The 19,874-nt window shown below is 39.0% G+C and overlaps 1 protein-coding gene across 12 annotated transcripts in view; it reads right to left on the bottom strand.

Moving 5' to 3' along the window:
- Positions 1–19,874, bottom strand: part of Dmd (dystrophin) — a 2,130,457-nt gene that overhangs the window by 60,798 nt on the left and 2,049,785 nt on the right. The gene's annotated exons all lie outside the window — the stretch shown is intronic.

The following is a 19,874-nucleotide window of genomic DNA, read 5'->3' on the forward strand; positions in this document are numbered from 1 at the left end:
AGGAGGGGAGAGGAGGGGAGGACAATAGTTGCACAATTAAGTCTGTTTTTCACAGCTTGTTTCTGCAAATCCACCCTAACATCCACCAGAGCCTCCCATCCCTAAGGCATTGGTAAACTGCCATTACACTTCTGGGCTACTAGATGACAAAAAATGAAATAGAATAGGAAGAGTAAAGCAAAATGCACATCTAAGACTGCCTAGCTCCAATTTTTGCAGAAACATAAAAGTTTTCCAGAAATAAAACGTAGGCGTTTATTGATAAAATTTCAAAGGGGTGGGGGAATGCAACTCAGAAACTATTCATTTTTTTCACCTACAGAATCCACGCCTCATAGAATTATAATTAGGGGTTGTAAGAGTTCACCTACTTCTAAAGCCTCATACTGTACAGATAAGAACACTGAGACGCAGATCAGAAGTACCTTTTCAAAGACCACTCCATTAACTGTTGGCAAGGCTGATACTACAATTGGAAACTTGCGGACTAGTGCTGTAATCATGGTGCCCTACTGCTTCTCTATTTTCTCTCTTTCAAAGTCTAAATTTCCTAAATACCGTTCATTTCCAACAGAACAATCATCACCTCTCAAAATACATTCATCACTGAGTGTGGTGGCAAGTGACTGCAGTCCTGGTACTCTGGGTAGCTGAGACAGTAGGAGTCCAAGTTTGAGCCCACCCCGGACAACTTCGTGTTCTAGGTATTCTCAGATCATTGTACTGTACAATGACGACTGTTGGCAGCCAGAGCCTTGTGTGTGTCACTGAGCTATATCTCCAACCCTTTTTACTTATTTTTGAGACAAATTTTGCTAAGCTGCCCAGGCTGGGCACAAAACTTATGATCCTCCTGCCTCAGTCTCCTGAATATCTGGGATTATAAGCATGCATGATCACTCCTGGATATTGTTTCTTTGATATCAAATCTATCTGGAAAGAGTTTTGTCTGAACAATGACCTTGAGAACTTCCTTAGTGGTTGTCCGTAGGTGGCATATTCCCCAAGTTGTGTTTGTCTGAAAATACCGCTTTCTAAAAATCCCTATGCATGATAACTGTCTTCACAGGGTATAAAATTTTAAGTAGCAAGGACTTGGGGGTCTTGTTTGTTTTTGTTTTGCTAAATAATGAAATAGTCCACTTTTATTTACTTTCTCCAGTGCCACTGCTGAAAAGTTAGTAGTGAAGTGAATTACTGCTCCTTTTCTTGTCTTGAATTGTTTCTCTACAGTTTTACTTATATTGCTTAAGTTTCACTGGGCTTGAAACATGTGCCTTAATCTGTAATCAGTTCTGGAATTGTCTCAATCATAATCTCAGCAAAAGTGCTTCTTCATTCTTTTTCCATTCTGATTTCAGACTCTATTAGACAAATGTTATACTTTCTCAATCTCCATTTCTCCGACAAGGAATTCCCTACCTTCCCCTTTTTGTAAAAATCTTTCTGTGGATACATTCCTAATAATTCCTTCTGCCCTACTGTCTGGGTTGAGATCCATTTTTCTTCTTAGCCACATCTGGTCTTCTATACACCAGCCGAGTTTAAAATTTTAGTTATTATTACAGATTACGTCTGAAATATCCCCCAAAGTCTCATATGTTCAGAGGCAGAACCCGTGGGAGGCAACTAAATCATTGGGATGCTATACTCATCATAGATTAATCCACTGTTGAGTTTACAGCTGAATGTGCTATTAAGAGATGGGGCCCAGCTGGAGTAGTTGGTCCCTGGGGATATGCCTCTGGAGGGCACAGCACTTGTTATAGAGGCTCCTCCAGCTCCTTCTCTGCTTCTGGATGCCAAGAGGTGAACACTTTTCCTTTGCCACACCTTTCTGCCATGATGTTTGTGCCATGGAACTAGTTGATCATGTACTGAACCATGTGAAACTGTGAGTCAAGACAAACTTCTCTACTTTTAAGTTGTGGGCATAGTGTATTTTGTCCTAGCAATGAGAAAGTGATTAAAACAGTTAGTTTGAGCATGCTAGGGCATTGCGATTAGCTACCACTAAGCTGTACCTCCAGTTTTGGTTAGTGTCTGCCTGCCTGTCTTTTTTTTTTTTTTTTAAAAATTTTTTTTTCTTTTTTTTTTTGTACTGGGGATCAAACTCGGGACCTTGCGCTTTCAAGGCAGGTGGCAGAACCACTGAGCTAAATTCCCAGCCCCAATTAGTGTATTTCTTATCTCAATATTCTATTTAACCATGTTTAAAGTCATTTGTAAAGTTTGTACTTCCCAGCAGATATTTTTCAATACTGTCTTTTATTATTTTAATATTATAAACACAGTTTAAAAAATAATCTCTGTTTACCAGGGACAGTGGGGCATGCCTGTAATCCCACTTCTTGGGAGGCTGAGGCAAGAAGATCACAAGTTCAAGGCCAGCCTGGGAAATTTAACAAGACACTCTCTCTCTCTCAAAAAAAAGAAAGAATAGAAGGATGTAGCTCAGGAGACTATGAATTTCAGTCCCCAGTATGAAAAAACAAACAAAAAAAACCAAGCCATTACCCTGTTTAATAATTCCAAACTATGACATTATTATGGGTCTACTTCTGTAGTCTGTTATTTCTGCTGGTTCTCGCTCACCCTGATGTTTTGTGTGCTTCACTGTTTAATGTTTTGTAAAACTATTTACTACATGACCTTAAAGATATTTTCTAGAGATACTTTGAAACATGGAATAAAAGTATCTTCTCCACAGATGAACCCTCACTTCCAAGAGCCCCAGGGCACTGTGTATTCCAAGACCAATTTAAACTGAGTATATGACATGGGATCTTTAGCATCATGTAAGTGACGAGGATTTCAACTGCAAACCCATGTCACTTCTCTTAGAATGTGGTTTGCTAATAAAAGATTTATCCACATCTCAGGTAGACAGGAAGGTTTGAACTACCGAGTCATTTGCCTCTCAACACTGACCAGCCATTACCCCTAATGATAAACTTAACAGCATTTTAATGATCTGTTTAATCTTGCATTTCCTAGCTGCAAAATGGTGTCAATTCAAACTGCTGATCAAAAGCAGGCATTGAACATCCCTCTGTATGTAGAGTGCCATCACAGAGGTAATTTGTGAAAGTGCTATAGAAAAGGAAATTAGAGAATAGAAAGACAAATGGGACCACACAAGTCCATTCATGCTTTTGCAATGGAACTACAGAACCATAAAGTCCTTTAGCATGGATTTGTGCAAAGTCTTATTTAATTCCAGTGTGTTCTTAAAGTCACTATATAAATACTACTTATGTGAATGAGCAAACATTCTTGAAGGGTGACCCTAAACATTGGTATAAAGGACCATCCGAAATGCTTCATCACACTGAGCAAGCACAGATAGACAGGGGCAGAGGCCCCAGAGGCAAACTACTATGTTCCAAACCCCAGCTTGCTATTCTATTCTGGCTACATGACCTTGGGAAAATAAGTTCCTCTCTCTGTGTCTTCATTTTCCCTTGCTAGGAAATGGAAACATTAACAGTGCCTGCTTACCTCATGGGATTAAGATTACATGAGTCAACAAATGAAAGGCAATTAGAACAGTGTCTAGAACAGTGTCATAGCAGGAATCATATTTGCTATGGTTATCATCATTATCTACCTCTCCAGAAGCCCAAATGTTCTCAGGCCTCACACAGCCCTTTCAATATTTAACCAGAAATGTCATGTTTGTCTATTCCTCCTCATCCCTATTCCTTTTAATGCTTCTTCATATAACATGATTCACTTTGTCTCTGTCCTTTAGAAAACTATTCCCCAAGTATGATCTGCTGGGAATGGCACTTCCATTTCTCTAAACAGAACAGTGGACTACGTTTATTTGTTCTGGACTATAGGTTCATATAAGGTTTCTACTCAACTAAAATCTCTGCATCACTGTTTCACAGATTGTTCAGCAGATCAATCGTCCGGAAAAATTCTTCATGAGAAGGCCAAATTAATTAAGGAAACACTGCACATTATATCTGCACTGCACTTAAAATTCTTAATTCATGCTAGCCTATGAAAGCTGAGAAGATGATCAGTGAAGAAACATGCTAAGTTTTTTTTTTTTTTTTTTTTTTTTTTTTTTTTTTTTTTAAAAAATATTTTTTTTTTTTTTTGGTATTTTGAGACAAAGTCTCACTATGTAGTTCAGAATGGCTTTAAACTTGTGGAAATCCTCCTGCCCCAGCCTCCTGAGTGCTGGGATTACAGGTGTGTACCACCATGCCTGGCTTGAAAGATGTTCAATTTTGACCTCAAAACTTTTCCATTTATTATTCAATCATCCCAAGAACTTTTTTTTTTTAATTTAAAAGTACTATAAACACTAAAAGGCATTAAGGCCCTACTGGGCATTGTGGGAAATGCTGTTCTTGGCTGTTTCCTCCACTTGGTACTTGGCCCATTTGGGATTTCTTTCACTTCTATCGAAGAGTTTCCTGTTAGTTTGAGCTCACTATCAAATCTCACTGATATCTTTAAGAATCCCAACTCTTCCAGCCCACGACTGAGCCACTTTTCCCAAATTTGGGTCATTTTTATATTTTAAAATAAGCATTCTATCTTCATATCCAAAAAGTCCCTGGTGAAAGCTGCCAAGTGCAAACAGAAGCCACAGCATTATAGCCTACACCATGTCAAGACCAACCCATGATTCTGTTTTCTCTCTTCCCAGTAATACTACTAATCTTTGTAGCATACACTTCTCTATCACGTACACAAAGGTATAACAAGGGGCTTAGTCAAAAGAATTGCAAGCACTCAGCTACAATATGTCCTTCAACAATGTCTGCTCCACTGATCTAGTAACCAACTTTAGCAAAATAACCCTTTCTAGCCAGGAGACAAACCATTATACAAAGGTAGTAAATTGAAAAGCATTACTAATTCAGGCCTGTTTAAAATATGAGTTTAGAGGGGAGGAGGGGGTAAAGGGAGGGTAGGGACAATGGGAAAAAATGAGAACCAAGACCTGTCAGGTAAAGGTATAAGATCCCAATGATGAATGTAACTCTACTGTATACCTAAAATGTACCAATAAACTCAGTAAAAAATATGAGTTTATTGGTATTTCATCAGAATTTACATATTTTTTCTGACTTAACATTTAAAGGATGGATGGTTTAATGATGCATTAAAAGACATGCTGCAGGGTAAAAATTCATACCTAACACAGAAATATATAATAAATTTTCTGTTTGTTTCAAAAGACAGAAAAAATCCAAATCAACAACAAATACAGCCATAAACAAAATAAGAGAGAGCCTAGGAATGTAGCTCAGTGGTAGATCCAATGCCTAGCATGCATGAAGCTCTGGGTTCCAATCCTCAGCATCAAAAAATAAATGAAAATGATAAAAATAAATACAAGAAGGACAGAAACACCATGGCTGTGATGTACAACTAAAGGTTCGGAAAATGTAGCAGGAGAAAATTATCTCATTACCCTCACTATTATTTAAACCCTTTATAAAAACTTGTGTCTAATTCTTGTGTCTAATTGTGATCCAGAACTTGAGAACTTAGAGAAGGAGGCCTGGCCAAAAGGCAAAATAACTAAAGGGTCTAAAAGACCTGAGAACAACTTAAGGGAATTGGGGTTATGCAGCAACGAAGAGAGGGAGGGAGAGAGGGAGAGCCAGAGCAAGCGTGGGTGAAGGGGTGATTTAATAACAGTTTTCAATTATGTGAATGGCTCTTGCATAGGGGCCTGTGACCAGCTGTTCAATCCCTCCACTGAGGGCAGAACACGAAGAAACAGGCTTAAGCAGCATGAAGAATCTAGGCTGTAACTCATACAGGAGAATTTCCTGATGCTGAAAGTTGTTAAAGCATTAGTGTGAATTATCAAGGGAAGCTGTAGAATGTTCTTCTCTTTCAAAATGCTATAGATTCTCCGGTGCTTAACGGTTGGAAATTCTCAAGTTCCTTTCCAGCTCCTAAGAAGGAAGATCCATCATTTCAGCTCTTTTAAAACTGCTTTTCTAAGCCAACTGACAGCACTGAAGACAAGATACGGGGATTCATATTGTTGTTCTGGTTCAATCTTTCATTTTTACAACAAACCATTCTGTCTCCTAGTGGTATACTCCCTTCTCCTATTGTCTGGCAATAAAGAAGAAAGGAATTTAAAACCAGGCAAACTTCTATAAAGATCTAGCAGAACTAGAACTTAAACTCAACTGAAATTACATTTTGATTATTCTAGAAAAAATACATAAGGCTAGAGCTGGGGGACAGTTATAGCTCAGTACTAGAACACTAGGCTAGCATGCACAAGGACCTGGGGGAGAGGGAATCACATATATCAATATATGGATCGGTGAGACAGTGGCAAGTTGATGAAGTAAAAAAGAAAAAGCCAAAGTATATTGGTATTTATTTGATTAAGATAATCCTTGTAGATTCCTATCTTTCTTGGCAGACATACAAGGCTTCAGATATGTTCTTTCCCTGTCAAAGTTACCCTTGCCCTCACTCTTCAGAGCCAGTTTCAAGACATTTAAGCAAAATCACTGAGGGCCTTTTGGCCCAACTCTTGTTCTGTTTGTTGGCCTTGCTTGATTTGGGCTTTGTTTGGAGAATAACTCCTTTTTCTTCTTTGATGGCATGCACACACAAAAAGAAATATATAGCTCCTTCCATTGTGATAGCCACAGCTTGGAAGTTTTTTGGGTTTTCCCTTCTTTTTGGTTGATCCTCACCGAGTAAAAGTGTGCAGAGCAAGGAGCCTAGGGTTAGTAATCACTTGCTCATTTAGAGCAGGTTAAGGGGTGGCTAATGTCACCTTTACACAAATGCAAAAAAGTACAAAGACAATCAAAGAAATTCCAGCGTTTCCAATTTATACTGAGGGGAATTAATTACCAGTGGAATAAACACTAGGGCGTTAAGTACATTTAGAACGAGGGGCTTTTCACAGGTACTGAGAGCCCAAATGGCTGCCGAGAAGTCAACCTAAATACTCATATTTCTCTCAGGATAACAGCACTGATTCTGGGCTACAAAAGAAATGCAAATGAAGACCTCTCAGTAAGCCTTCTATCCCAGCCACCAAACACCTATACTCGTATTTTTAAAGGAAGGCAACCAGCAACACAAATACGAGGTTCATAGAAACCATGGTAATATGTAACAAAGTGAAATTAATTCACACGAACTGCCCAAAGCTTAATCTTTAAAGAGCTTAACATAAATGTCTCTTTGTGAGGGCATCACACACAAAAAGCTAATAGACTACGTCCAGACATAGAAGGTATGTTTGGAATAATATGACCACAGAAGTACACACATTCACAGTGAGGACACTGAAGAGATCCTCACAGGCAAGTAAGCCTTGTTCTAGGTCAGAAGTCCTCAACCAGGGATGATACTGTACCCCCACATGACATCCAACAATGTTTGGAGACCTTTGTGGTTATCGCAACTTGGGGGTAGCAGAAGTTCTACTAGCATCTAGTAGACAAAGGCCAGGATCTTGCTAAAAATACCACAATACCCAGGCTGGAGCCCCACACCAAATTATCTCTGCCAAAGCGTCAGTAGTACAAAGGTTCAAACATCCTCCCCCGAGGGTTAAAGTCTTACACAACCTCAGCTCATTTGTTGGAACTAAATAAGAAATCAACATTGTTCATCAGTAACTGAAAAGGAGACTTCCCTGGGAGATCTGCAGGGTACTAAGACAGAAAGTGGACGCTGTGTTATATACTTGCTCAACTGTTAACTGAAGGAAAGATGCCCCACGGGTTTATATATTATGCAGAGTGAGAACAAAATGGACTAATGAGTAACACCTACCAAAGTGGAAGTCAGAAGAAAACATGCTAAAACTATAAACTCTAATTTGGCATTAAGTTCCTGCTCAAAGAGATAATGCTACACAATCTATTCAGGGTTAGATAGTAGCAGAAATCTTTTTGTTTAATCATGGTAAACAATTATCCCAAGCAAGATAATAAGATAGACCAACCACAGCATGAATGCTTATGTATTTCTATACACAGGTACATGTGAGCATAGCTTTTACTTTTACTTGGTAGAGTTCCTGCCCTAAGTTCCTGCTCAAAGAGATAATGCTACACAATCTATTCAGGGTTAGATAGTAGCAGAAATCTTTTTGTTTAATCATGGTAAACAATTATCCCAAGCAAGATAATAAGATAGACCAACCACAGCATGAATGCTTATGTATTTCTATACACAGGTACATGTGAGCATAGCTTTTACTTTTACTTGGTAGAGTTCCTGCCCCTAAAACACTAGGTACAGAGCACAGATTTCTTAAAATATTAACCTCTCCTTCCTTGCTACTTTCATTTTCTATTTTTACTAGTAAGATATTCCTTTCATAAATCCAAATAACAGTTTCAAATTTGATGCCATTGTTAATAGATAATGGCATTAAGATCCTACAACAAAACTTTCTGGCCTAGATTTCAAAAAGCCCAAGTGTTTGGAAAGATTTGCTGAATTTAAATCGATTAAAATTATTTTGTGAATTATAGTCTATACACAAAGATTTAAAACTACAAGGTGAATGGCTAGTCAGGGTCAGACAGTATAGGACAAACAGTCCCTGGCCGTTTCCTGAGCTCTTATTACAATTTCTTTAACAACCTCTAAATCTACCAAGGGCATCAGTGAAATATTTTACATAAGAGAGAAGTCTACACTAGCAACGAACATAAAAGGCAGAACAAGAACAAGTTGTAAAGAATATTAATGCCTCTTCTTCCAAACAATCCCAATGTTTATGAAAATCAAACGAGTGATAAAAAAACTCCATAAAACTATACAAAACTTTCATGTAACAAATAAAAGAGAAGAAAGGTGACATTTTGATTGTCCTAGACACAGATACTTGTCTTTCAACCTCTGAGTTGCTCAGGAAACTAATCTGGGCACAAAGGATCATACAATGCTTTTCACATTTTCTTCTTAGAATATGCTACTTCTGTACAGAGAATTGCCTGTTTCATGTGAAAGGTCACATCTATTTACAAGACTGTTTCCGACACCTTGGAGCTCTGTTACAAGAGGTATTACCCAGAATATCAGGTAAGACTTTGCAGATAATGGCCAAGATTTGAAATAAGTATAGTAATCCATTTTCCTTTCTCCTTTCATAACATTTAGCATATAATCAAAGATACGTGAGGATAAGTACCTCTTTGGATAATTTTTTAACTTTCTGGTGCAGAAGAGGTTAAGGTTAACCCAAAGAGGTTAAGGAAATACCTCAAGATTGGATACTTAAGGTAGTATTACAAAGGGAGGACAAAAGTGATGTCTTACAGGAATATGCAGGCTGATCTCTAAAAACATCTTTTGAATCCTTTGAGTCCTCAATTTGTTTGAGAGTCCTGGAGTCTCCTATATCTAAAGCAAGGCCTACTTAAGACAATGCCCATTCTATGTTGATTTACTAAGAGCCAAGTGAGGGTACAAGCAACTATCCAGAAACATTGATAAATGCATATTCATGGGCCAGGGATGTAGCTCAGTGGTAGAGCACTTCCCTAAAGCTCAGTCTCCAGCACTGCAGAAAACAAAACACAAAAAAATATTCTTATCTCTCCATATAGCTTCTTTTCTTCCTTCAAAAATACTCATATCTCCTCTCATCATTTTTCTTCCTTTTGGCATTATATGTAAGGCCCTCACTCTTGCCATCAGATGCTAGGACACATATGAAATACAAAGACTGTTACATGTAGCTCAACATGCAGTGAAGTAGCAAAAAGGAAAAAAACAAAACCAAACAAAAAGACAAACAAACAAAACCAGAAAAACCTACGAGCTCCTCAATCTTCATTAGAACACAGTTCACGTTGTATGTTTTGGTCACATCAATTTGTTCTTCCTAAGAAAGAATTGGTTAATATGAAAATGTATTTATTAGACATTGTCATATGTCACAGTGACACTCAGGGAAAGGGGGAGAAGTCTTCCTCACAAAAGAAAACCAGCTCATATATTTTCAAATGGTGAAATTAGAAAATCATCATTATGCGACCACCAATATAGTCAATACTGACAAGTATCACAGAATTAGAAAAAAGTATCATCAATGAATAGTAAGGATAAAAGCATTATCCTATCCCCCCCAGGTGTGACACAGTGGGTGGGCAGCATCTCTACTATGGTCTTCTTGCCAAAAGATTTTCATCTAAATCTAATTAGGAGAAAAACAATTAGAAAAATCCAGAACATGAGACATTCTTCAAGAAACTGGCTTGGACTCTTCAAAAATGTCAATATCAATGAATACAAAACAACAAAATACAAACAAATGCTAGGAGACTATTCAAGGATAAATGAAATACAGAGACATAAAAAGCAAATGTAAGACAAAAATCTTGGCTAGATCCTGGAAGAAAAGAGGCAGCTATAAAGAACATTCTGGAACAATAGGAAAACGTCACCATGGACTATGTGGTGGATGGCATTATTAAATTCATGTTAATTTTCTGTGTGATGATAACACAATAGCAATGAAGGATGACATCCTTTTAGAAAAAGATGTATGGTGAAGTGTTTAGGGGTTAAGGTTGCGATGCTGCTTTACTTTTAAATGGTAAAGGGCAGAGTTTGTATATAAAAAAAATATACAGTATACACTCATTTGTGGAGAGAGCTGGGAGGCCGGGAAAGGTAAACGGCATAAAGCCACTCACATGTGAGACACCGATAGACACACAGAATACATGGGCATTCGTTACAATATTCATTCATCTCTTCGTTATGCTGGAAATGTTTCCATATAAGATGCTACATGGGAACCACTGTTCCTTTCAAGCCACTTTAATAGTCATGAAGGGGAAGAGGATATGATAACAATGTCAATGCTATAAAATGTGAAAAGCACTTCAGGTTTCGTTTTCTCGAAATACACAAAACTAACCCAGAACTAATTCCTTCTGTGTTCTTGCCATGGTTCCTAAAGCAGCCCCTCAAACACTCTCTACATGTGTTTTCCTGAGACCCTAAATAGGAGCTTCCAGCCATGAAAATACATTCAGACATCTTCACATCTACACAATGTTTTCTGGTTTGAAGTAAGGACTGAAGAGGTCAAGAAATGTCTTCATGAGGGCTGGGGATTTAGCTCAGTGGCACAAGCACAAGGACCCAAGTTTGATCCCCGGTACCAAAAAAAAAAAAAAAAAAAAAAAAAAAAACAACAGACAGACAACAAAAACCATGCCTTCATGAGACAAGACGTGTAACTGCTGTGTTAGGTAGAAATCTACTATTTTATTAAAATTTCTGAAGATAATGAGCAGCTGGAGGCCAACAGTCTCTGCTCTAGATATTAATCAGGACTCTGAATCACTCATTAAAAATAAAATCAGCCAAAAAAATAACAAAATCAGCCCAAACAGTAAAACACATGGTGATTATCTACTCTTCATTTTCGTGTCCAAGGACAACTGTTCTGACCTCAAACTCTCCACTCCACCTTGCTAATAAATCAATTACCACCCTGGCCTCAGGGAACATAAGCACAGTTTTAAATCTATGCAAATCCCTAAGTACAGTCGATGTTATTAATTAAAGCTCCAGAGTTCTTATTTAACAGAACAGTTTTACACAAACATAATAAAATACATATATCCATCTGTAGATATCATGGGATATACTCTCAATTACAGAATAGGAAAAAATAAAGTACACAATATAAAATTAATTCTTCCACTAATGCCTCTTAAAATGATTTAAAATCCATTTAGGGAAAAGGCAAAATTAAAAGAGAAAAAGCAGACCTGCAGTTTCTACAGACTGGGAATAAACAGTGATTAAGAAAGTGAGGGGAAATTTCAGGGGTGAGAGAAATGTTCTGTGTCTTGACTCTATGTGGTGGTGACCTGACTATATGATTTGCTCTAATTCAGAACCAAGCACCAAACAGTAAACTTTAATGTGTGTATAAAATGTCACTTTAAAAAAGAGGCAAAATAGGGGCCGAGGGCTTAGCTCAGTGGTGCCACCACCTACCTCACAAGCACAAGGACCGGAGTTCGATCCCCAGTTCCAAAAGGGGGGAGAAAAAGAGGCAAAAGAGAAAATATTTTTTCAAATGCTTAAAAAAAGCCAAAAAACTCCTGTTAAAATGGGAAATCAAGATATTCTAAGCATAAGACTATCCCAAGAGGAAGTGTTAAGTGTTGTGTGTGTGTGTGTGTGCTGGGAGGTGCAGGGGAATGAACCCAGGGCCTTTGCACTGAGCTACTTCCTCAGCCCCTTTTTTATTTTTCATTTTGAGTCAAGGTCTCACTAAGTTTCTATGTCTTCTAAGCCAGGCTTGAAGTTGTGATCTTCCTGCCTCATACTCCTAGATTGCTGAGATTATAAGTGTGCACTACCATGCCTGGCTTTTTACCACACACCTTCAATAATCTCTTTATAAAGAACTTTCCATCCTCCCTAAAAAAGTCTAGTAATAAACACGGAACAAATGAAGATGGTAAATGTTGAACTCATATTTCCTTGTATCCACGATGTGGGAAGAAAAGTTACATTTTGAATTAAAATTAATGGTGAGCTGATAGAAGGGGGGGATCCAGAATATTTCATCCAACCACTCAAAAGGTTTTCTAAATGTTTTCTTAGTAGCACCTCTATTTCAACCTTTCTAGGTTGTACAGAAAGGGAAGAGAAGGAAAGAAAGAAGGTATGCAGAAAGATGGATTTGTTTTTGACAATGGAGCACTCACTACTTTACTTAGGGGAAGGGCTGGGGCGGCAAGCCGGGGCAGTCACCCATGCTAGGCGAGCGCTGCACCACTGAGCTACATCCCCTGCCCAGGGAAGTGTTGCGTTGAAAGGTGAAAAGGGAGAAACAGAATGACGTGTACTTTTCCTTAATGGTAAGTGTATGGATGACACCTGTTTTAACTACAACACAAACCTATCTTCACAATACAGGCAAAGAAAACATCCACTGCTCCACATTGAGAAGTTAAGCAAACCAACCACAACAAATTAGATAATCATGCAGCAAAACCCTCAGTAGCTTATAATTTTAAGACATAGCAACAACTGATAAACAATAGCCAAGTGTGGCACACGCCATAGTTTCAGTACAGAGGAGGTTGAGGCAGGAGGGTCACTTTGAGTTCAAGATGAGTATAAACTGCACAGCAAGACACTGGCACAGCTGGGTGTGGTGGTGCATGCCTGTAATCCCAGCACTCGGGAGGCTGAGGCAGGAGGATTGCTGTGAGTTTGAGATCAGCCTGGGCTACATAGTGAGTTCCAGGTCAGTCTCAACTACATAGTGAGACCCTGTCTCGAAATACCGAAAAAAAAAAAAAAAGACACTGTCTCGGAGAAGGAGAGGGAAGGGAGGGGAGAGTGAGGAGGAGGAGGAGGGGAAAGGAAACAGAAAACCGAGTCAGTCACACATGGTGATACACACTTGTAATCTCAGCTACTCAGGAGGCTGAAGCCAGAGGATAGCCAAGTTCAAGGCCAGATAGGGCAACTTAATGACTTAGTGAGACTGTCTCAAAATTAAAAAGAAAAATTTTCTATGTAGTCCAGCTGGCCTCAACCTTCCTATATAGGCCAAGCTGGTCTTGAACTCATGGATCGCCCTGCCTTAGCCTCCCGAGTGCTGGGATTACAGGCATGGGCCACCACATCTGAGTTCAAAATAGGGATAGGAATATAATTCAATGGTAGAGCACTGGCTTAGCATGTGCAAGGCCCTGGGTTCAATTCCTAGTACCATCAAAAGAAAACTCACAGCAACGTGACTACCACTCTGAAAATTGGTCTTTCCCTGAAACTGCAGGAATTTTAACTGTGCATGAGTAGCCCCAAGAGAAGATCAGAGATACCCTCTTTCAGCTTTCCATCTTTGTGGAATGCCATTTTGAACTGGACTATGAGGTCTACTTTCAACATCAGGAAAGGCTCTATGAATACCAAATTGTAGTAACTTTTACAAACTACTTAATTATTATAATTATCCATCGGTCTAAAAAGGGGTAAAAAGAAATGTGTATGGAATCCAAGCGCCTAAAGTTTGAGTAGTAAAAAGTCAAAGGAAAATTTTAAAATGTAGGATTTTGAGGTGTTACTTTAAGGACTGAAAATATAAAATGCGATCAATTGGCCCAGAGAACGCTGTCTAACCAGGTAGAAAATCTTGTGACATGGCATTTTAACATCTGTAGAGAAACAGAATGTAAGGGCTTCAAATTGAATCCACAGATGTTTGGTTATAGATAAAGGGAACTGTTAATCTTGGCAGGCTAGGCTCATATTACAGTACACTTTAGATAATCTCAGCTAACACTCAGTGGGCACCTGCTATGTAACGCCACAGCTCAAAGCACTATGCCTGTTGGCTCATTTAATCCTCACAACCACACGAAGAGTTCATGGGCCAAGAAGGTTAAGAAATGTACCCACAATCACACATCTACCAGACAGGACTGCAGTCGGGCTTCAGGGCCTATGTGCTTAATCATTCTGTCACTCACTATTCTAGATACGCTGGAATGATTTATTATTTATCTATGAGATACATATATGTATACTTGTTCTCAACAATTGAAAATGTAATTTATTCTCATTTCCATATCATTCCATATTACAACTGTGGAAAGATGATACTCACTTTTGTCATATGAATAGAAAAAATCAGAAGACAGATGAGAAAGCAATATTCATTCTGAATACATGAATATAACAGGAGGCAGAAAACAGATGTAGAATAAACAGATTTTGACATTTTAGCTCTTGTAAGTGAAGCATATTGAATATAAAGTTGGTATACTCGATTCTATCTAAATAATAAAGTCCTTAAGATGTTTACAGAAGAAAATACTACAAAGCCTATCATGGTGGAAAGGGACAGCACTGCTCAGGGTGCTGCCAAACACCATTTACAGATCCCTAACTCTTCTGGAGTCACTCAAAAGTATAGTTTTCCCACCTAAAGATATTATTTTGCTTTATTTGAAAATAGACCTGACACCTGCAATTTGGATTGAAAAGTATGTGTGCACATGTGTGTGTGTGTGTGTGCGCGCGCACGTGTGTGTGTGTGTGTGTTACAGTAGAGATAATTATTTCTCCTTTTCATCTTATTACCAACTAAAATTCATATCAGGGATGACACTAACACATTAACAATTTATTAGTTGACTGAAGAACCTGAAACTGTTCAAAGCCATGACTTGGTATAATTGCATAATGTAGGGTATATTCATTCTGTCTCACTGGCCTTAACTGAAAAAGGATGTTCTTCCGGGTGGTCAATGTGACTCCCTTCCAGGGCCACCTGGCCTTTGTAAGGTCATAAAGATCATCTACTCTCTCAACAGTGCTGTTACCGTGGGATATGAAAGAGGGACAACCAAATTATGCATTAATTGAGGCTGCACCTTCTAAGACAAACTAGTTTCACACCTGGGCATGGTGGCATACACCTGTAATCCCATCACTAGTTTGGAGACTGAGGCAGGAGGATTGCAAATTTGAGCCCAGCCTGGGCAAGTTGGTGACTTAGTAGACCCTGTCTCCAAACTAAAAAATAAAAACGGCTGGGGATGAAGCTCAGTGCAAAGACCCGGGGTTCAATCCCCTAGTAATACAAAAAAATAAATGAATGAACGAATGAACGAACAAACAAACAAACTGGTTTCAAAGCTTTACTTTTACCATTACCAAGAGTCAGTTTTCCCAGTAAATGTATTGATTGTGGTACGCTACTATTGTTAAAGTAAATCCCATTTGCCACATTTAGTATCAGTAAAGATACCACTGCCAATGTCTTCATGAATATTCCTTTTTAACATCCACATATATATGACTTCAAGTCCGGGCTTAAGGGATAAGGAAAGATCTATAATCATTTCTTTATTGTAACACAAGTCAATCTTTATTGAAAACCAGAGTATTAACACCTAAAAATTCATTTAAATAAATGTGCTTTTAAGAATTTCTGAGCTCATCTAGTCATCAAACTGCATGAAAAATTAAAATAGTATGAATTTACACCTAACTGAACTGGGTCAAGATGGGTGGGCCATTCCTTGATATTGACATCCCCATCAATGCAGAGGGGAGGGATGCCTTTAACACTGGAAGACAATGCCTATTTAAGCTTTTAAAAAGTAGCAAGAGGGCTGGGGATTTAGTGCAGTGGAACTACACCTACCTCAAAAGCACAAGGTCCTGAGTTCGATCCCCAGTACTGTCAACTGTTTTCTATCCACTCACAGCCCATGAGGCTCCTTGGGGCCTTTCCTCCATATAATGATTTTTAAATAGGCAAAAATATCTAGTTAGACCTGGTAGGTGATTGCTCTTTCTCTTTTTCAGTGGTTATTAGGGAGGGAGATAGTCTGAAGACACCTTTAAAAGACCACTCGGAGTGTGTGGCACAGGAAAACACATTTCCTTCCCTACCACCCCTGGGCCTTTGTCTGAATTAGATTTAGTGCTTTTCTGACTGTTCCAACTTGACAAAAAAAGTAAGATTTCCAGCAGGTGACAAGAAACAAAGGACATAAAAGGACTATCGTCCAAAGTCAATTTTCACCATGCAAGGAATGCCATGTGTCAGAGAAACGGGTACTTTACTGCTGGTTCTTTAGGCTGGCAGAAATAGCAGCCTTTGAGCAAAGCTTGCTGAAGGAGCCCCTCAGTTGCACTCCCAAGGTCATCCACTTCAAACAGAGGGCAGAGGGCATTTGCGCTGCTGTTATCTTTCCCTACAGCAAATATTGTATGTTCATGCCCGTTGCACAACGAAAGCCAAGGTGACCTCCAGAGCACCTGCCTGAGGAAAAGCGTGCCAGGACCAGGATGTGAAGTCTAAAGGAAGCGTTCACAATGGAGCTATTCAATTTGACTATAAACTGCAACAAACTGAGAGGCTCCCTAAATCTAAGTAATATAAGCACCCCCCTCACCTTCAGCCTACTACCAACATCCAATTTGCCAGTACTACAAACCTACTCCTCTTCCCCTCAACTCACCTCTCCTCCATCCCCTGCGTTGTTATGGCCTCTCATTCCACCCAAGAACAAAGAAAAATATCTATTTTTTCACTTTGGGGTGGCTGGGGAGCAGATGGTTCAGAAATCTACATATCTGGGAATGAGGTGACACATGTTGCGATGAACAGAATGGACTATGAATTACTTTTCCACCAGCTAAAGGACAGGGCACAGATCATTGTTCAGACAATAACAAAAGCAAAAGCTTTCAAAGCCTGCCTCTTCTATTATCTACCAACAATTGGTGAGGATTAAATGAGAGAATTTGTGTACACAAAGGAAAAGTTTTGCTAGGAGTAATAATAACAATATCACTTACAATCATAATAAGTGAAAATGGCAGAGAGTAGCTGTTTCAAGACAGCGAAAGCAACCTTTCAAAGAGCTGGTTATAGAAACACATTAGGAAAGTTCTGAGGGCTACATGGAAAAAAGTCCGATTTATTTAGTGCATAATGGAAAGAAGCTGGAGATTTTTAAGGGTGGTGTCATATGTCAAATTCTTTTCGCTCAAACCAGTAAGGGGGGCAATAAACCAATGAAAGAGACTAGAGTGCGGCATGGAGGCTCGCTGGATAATGGCGCACTAACGTTCACATGTGGAAAGAGAGCCTGGAAACAACACGAGTGACAATGGAAAGGAATCAAACAAAAGCCGTATCTTAGCCAGGCCTGGTGACACACACCTGTAATCCTACCTCTCTGGAAAGCTGAGACGGGAAGATTTCACATTCTAGCTTAGGCAACTCTGTAATTTAGCAAGACCCCAGCTCAAAACAAAAAATAAGATGCGCTGGAGGATGCAGCTTAGAGCAAAGACCCAGGGTTCAATCTCCAGTGTGGTTAAAAAAAGGTTTCTTTGGGAGGGCAGCACTTAACTAGATTGTTTGCTAATCATAAATGTTCAAAAGAGACAGTTCATAAAACACAAAATAGCAAGCAAACAAAAAACTACCTGTTACTACTGCTCCACTGTCATCTCTTGACTGATTTCTCCCCAGGCTCACAAAAGATGTTTCCAAAATCTCAGAGACTGGTTGGCCAGGAGGCCTTCAATGAATATGCAAGGACTGCCTGCTTTCCAAGCCTTGGTGCTCAGAAGACAGTGTTGCTGCTACAGAGGCAGGAAGTATGTAGCACGAGATGTGGAGTTAGGGGAGAAAGAAGGTGTCCAGCAAAAGGGAGTGACAGCAAGGTCACATCCTGTATTCCGGATGCTCTTTGAGGCTGAGACAGCCTGGGCAACTGGGTAATTTAGTGAGGCCCTGTCTCAAAACGCAAAACACAAAGGGGCTGGGGATGTAGCTCAGTGTGAAGACCCAGCACCTCCACGTTAATTAAAAAAAAAAAGAAAAAGAGAAGAAAGGGAGGAAGGGAGGGGAAAAAAAGAAACAATAAACAGGGGTAGAACAGACTGGTCTCCTCTTAGGGGAGGCAACACCAGGGAAAGCAGAGTTTCTCTTCAGCAGCCCATTATCCTGACAAGGAAATCTAAAGACAGTCAGTTCCATGGTATACAAAGGCTCCTGGATGGCCCGGAATACAGCCCAGTTTTCTCCACAGCAGAGACTATCACTGAATATACCCCTTTCAGCAAGCTAGCGCTCTGATCCTTACCCTCAACCCAAGATATGATGCACACATGTATGTGTGTGTGTGTGTGTGCACATATGAATGGATGTGTTTCACAGCTTGAACTCAAAAGTAACTGGAACTTGACAGAAGACGAAGATTAGGAAAAAGAACCTCACACCACTGCACATTATTGTATAAATGGATTTTAAAAACTGAATGAATCTACATTATTTGTGGTCATTAATATTCATTATATGAAAGTTATTTGTATCTACACTCTGGAGTAGAAATCTTAATCTAACAACATGTAAAACAATCTAGATGGTAAAAACCCATTCTTTTTTTTTTTTTTTGGAGAATTGGGCATGAGGGGGAAAATGCTTTTATTCCTCCACATCAATTTCATATTTATAGCTAATTTGCCATCATTTTGGCAAAATAATCCAAACTATATATTCTACACTCATAAGTAGGCTTATATTGTATGCAGCCAATTTGCTCAATTAACTATTAAATAAATACTCAAAAGTGCTTTAAGTATCTAAATATTCATAGAGCTCTGCCCAGGACATAGCTTGTAGCTTCATCCTCGTTTATTGTTAAAAAATAAACAAACAAACTTTCGGGTTTAACCCAGTTGCCTCTACAGCCTGTTCCACGTTGTACAAGTCAGCCATTGTTAATGGGGTTACCATGGATTGAGAAACCTCATTTAAAAAAAAAGAAAGAAAACCTCACATAGCCTTTAGAAAAAATAAGAACACTGAATAATATGGTCCTTTAAAACACCCTGCTCCTTTAATGTTTGTGGCATTACAATTAGAAACAACTTTTGGAGAAAAGCCGGCTGCTAATATCTATCAAAAGGCACAAAAATATTTATATCTTTTAGTATGGTAATCTTATTCCTGAAGAAATTTTTATTGAGGAAAAACTTCAAAGGAAAGAGCAACACACATGAAGATGTTCACTGTGGCATTACCTACCTTACCAAAAGTCCAAGCAAGCACCCTAAATGCCCATCAATGGCTGGGCACAGGTACAGGGAAGGATAGGGTGTTTCCGGGGTACTAATTATGGTGTAGAAAAAAACAGGACACAGAGAGAGAGAAGGCAATGGGCAGGTGTACTGATCCAATGGCAGATACTGATAAAGAGTACCAACCTCACATCTTATTCTAAGACTATGGGGACGGGGATTTAGCTCAGTGGTTCTGCCGCCTGCCTCGCAAGCACAAGGACCCTAATTTCATCCCTGGTACCAAAAAAAAAAAAAAAAAAAAT

This window comes from Fukomys damarensis, unplaced genomic scaffold (assembly GCF_012274545.1).
Source record: "Fukomys damarensis isolate Sample0158 unplaced genomic scaffold, DMR_v1.0_HiC HiC_scaffold_39, whole genome shotgun sequence".
NCBI classification, from domain to species: domain Eukaryota; kingdom Metazoa; phylum Chordata; class Mammalia; order Rodentia; family Bathyergidae; genus Fukomys; species Fukomys damarensis.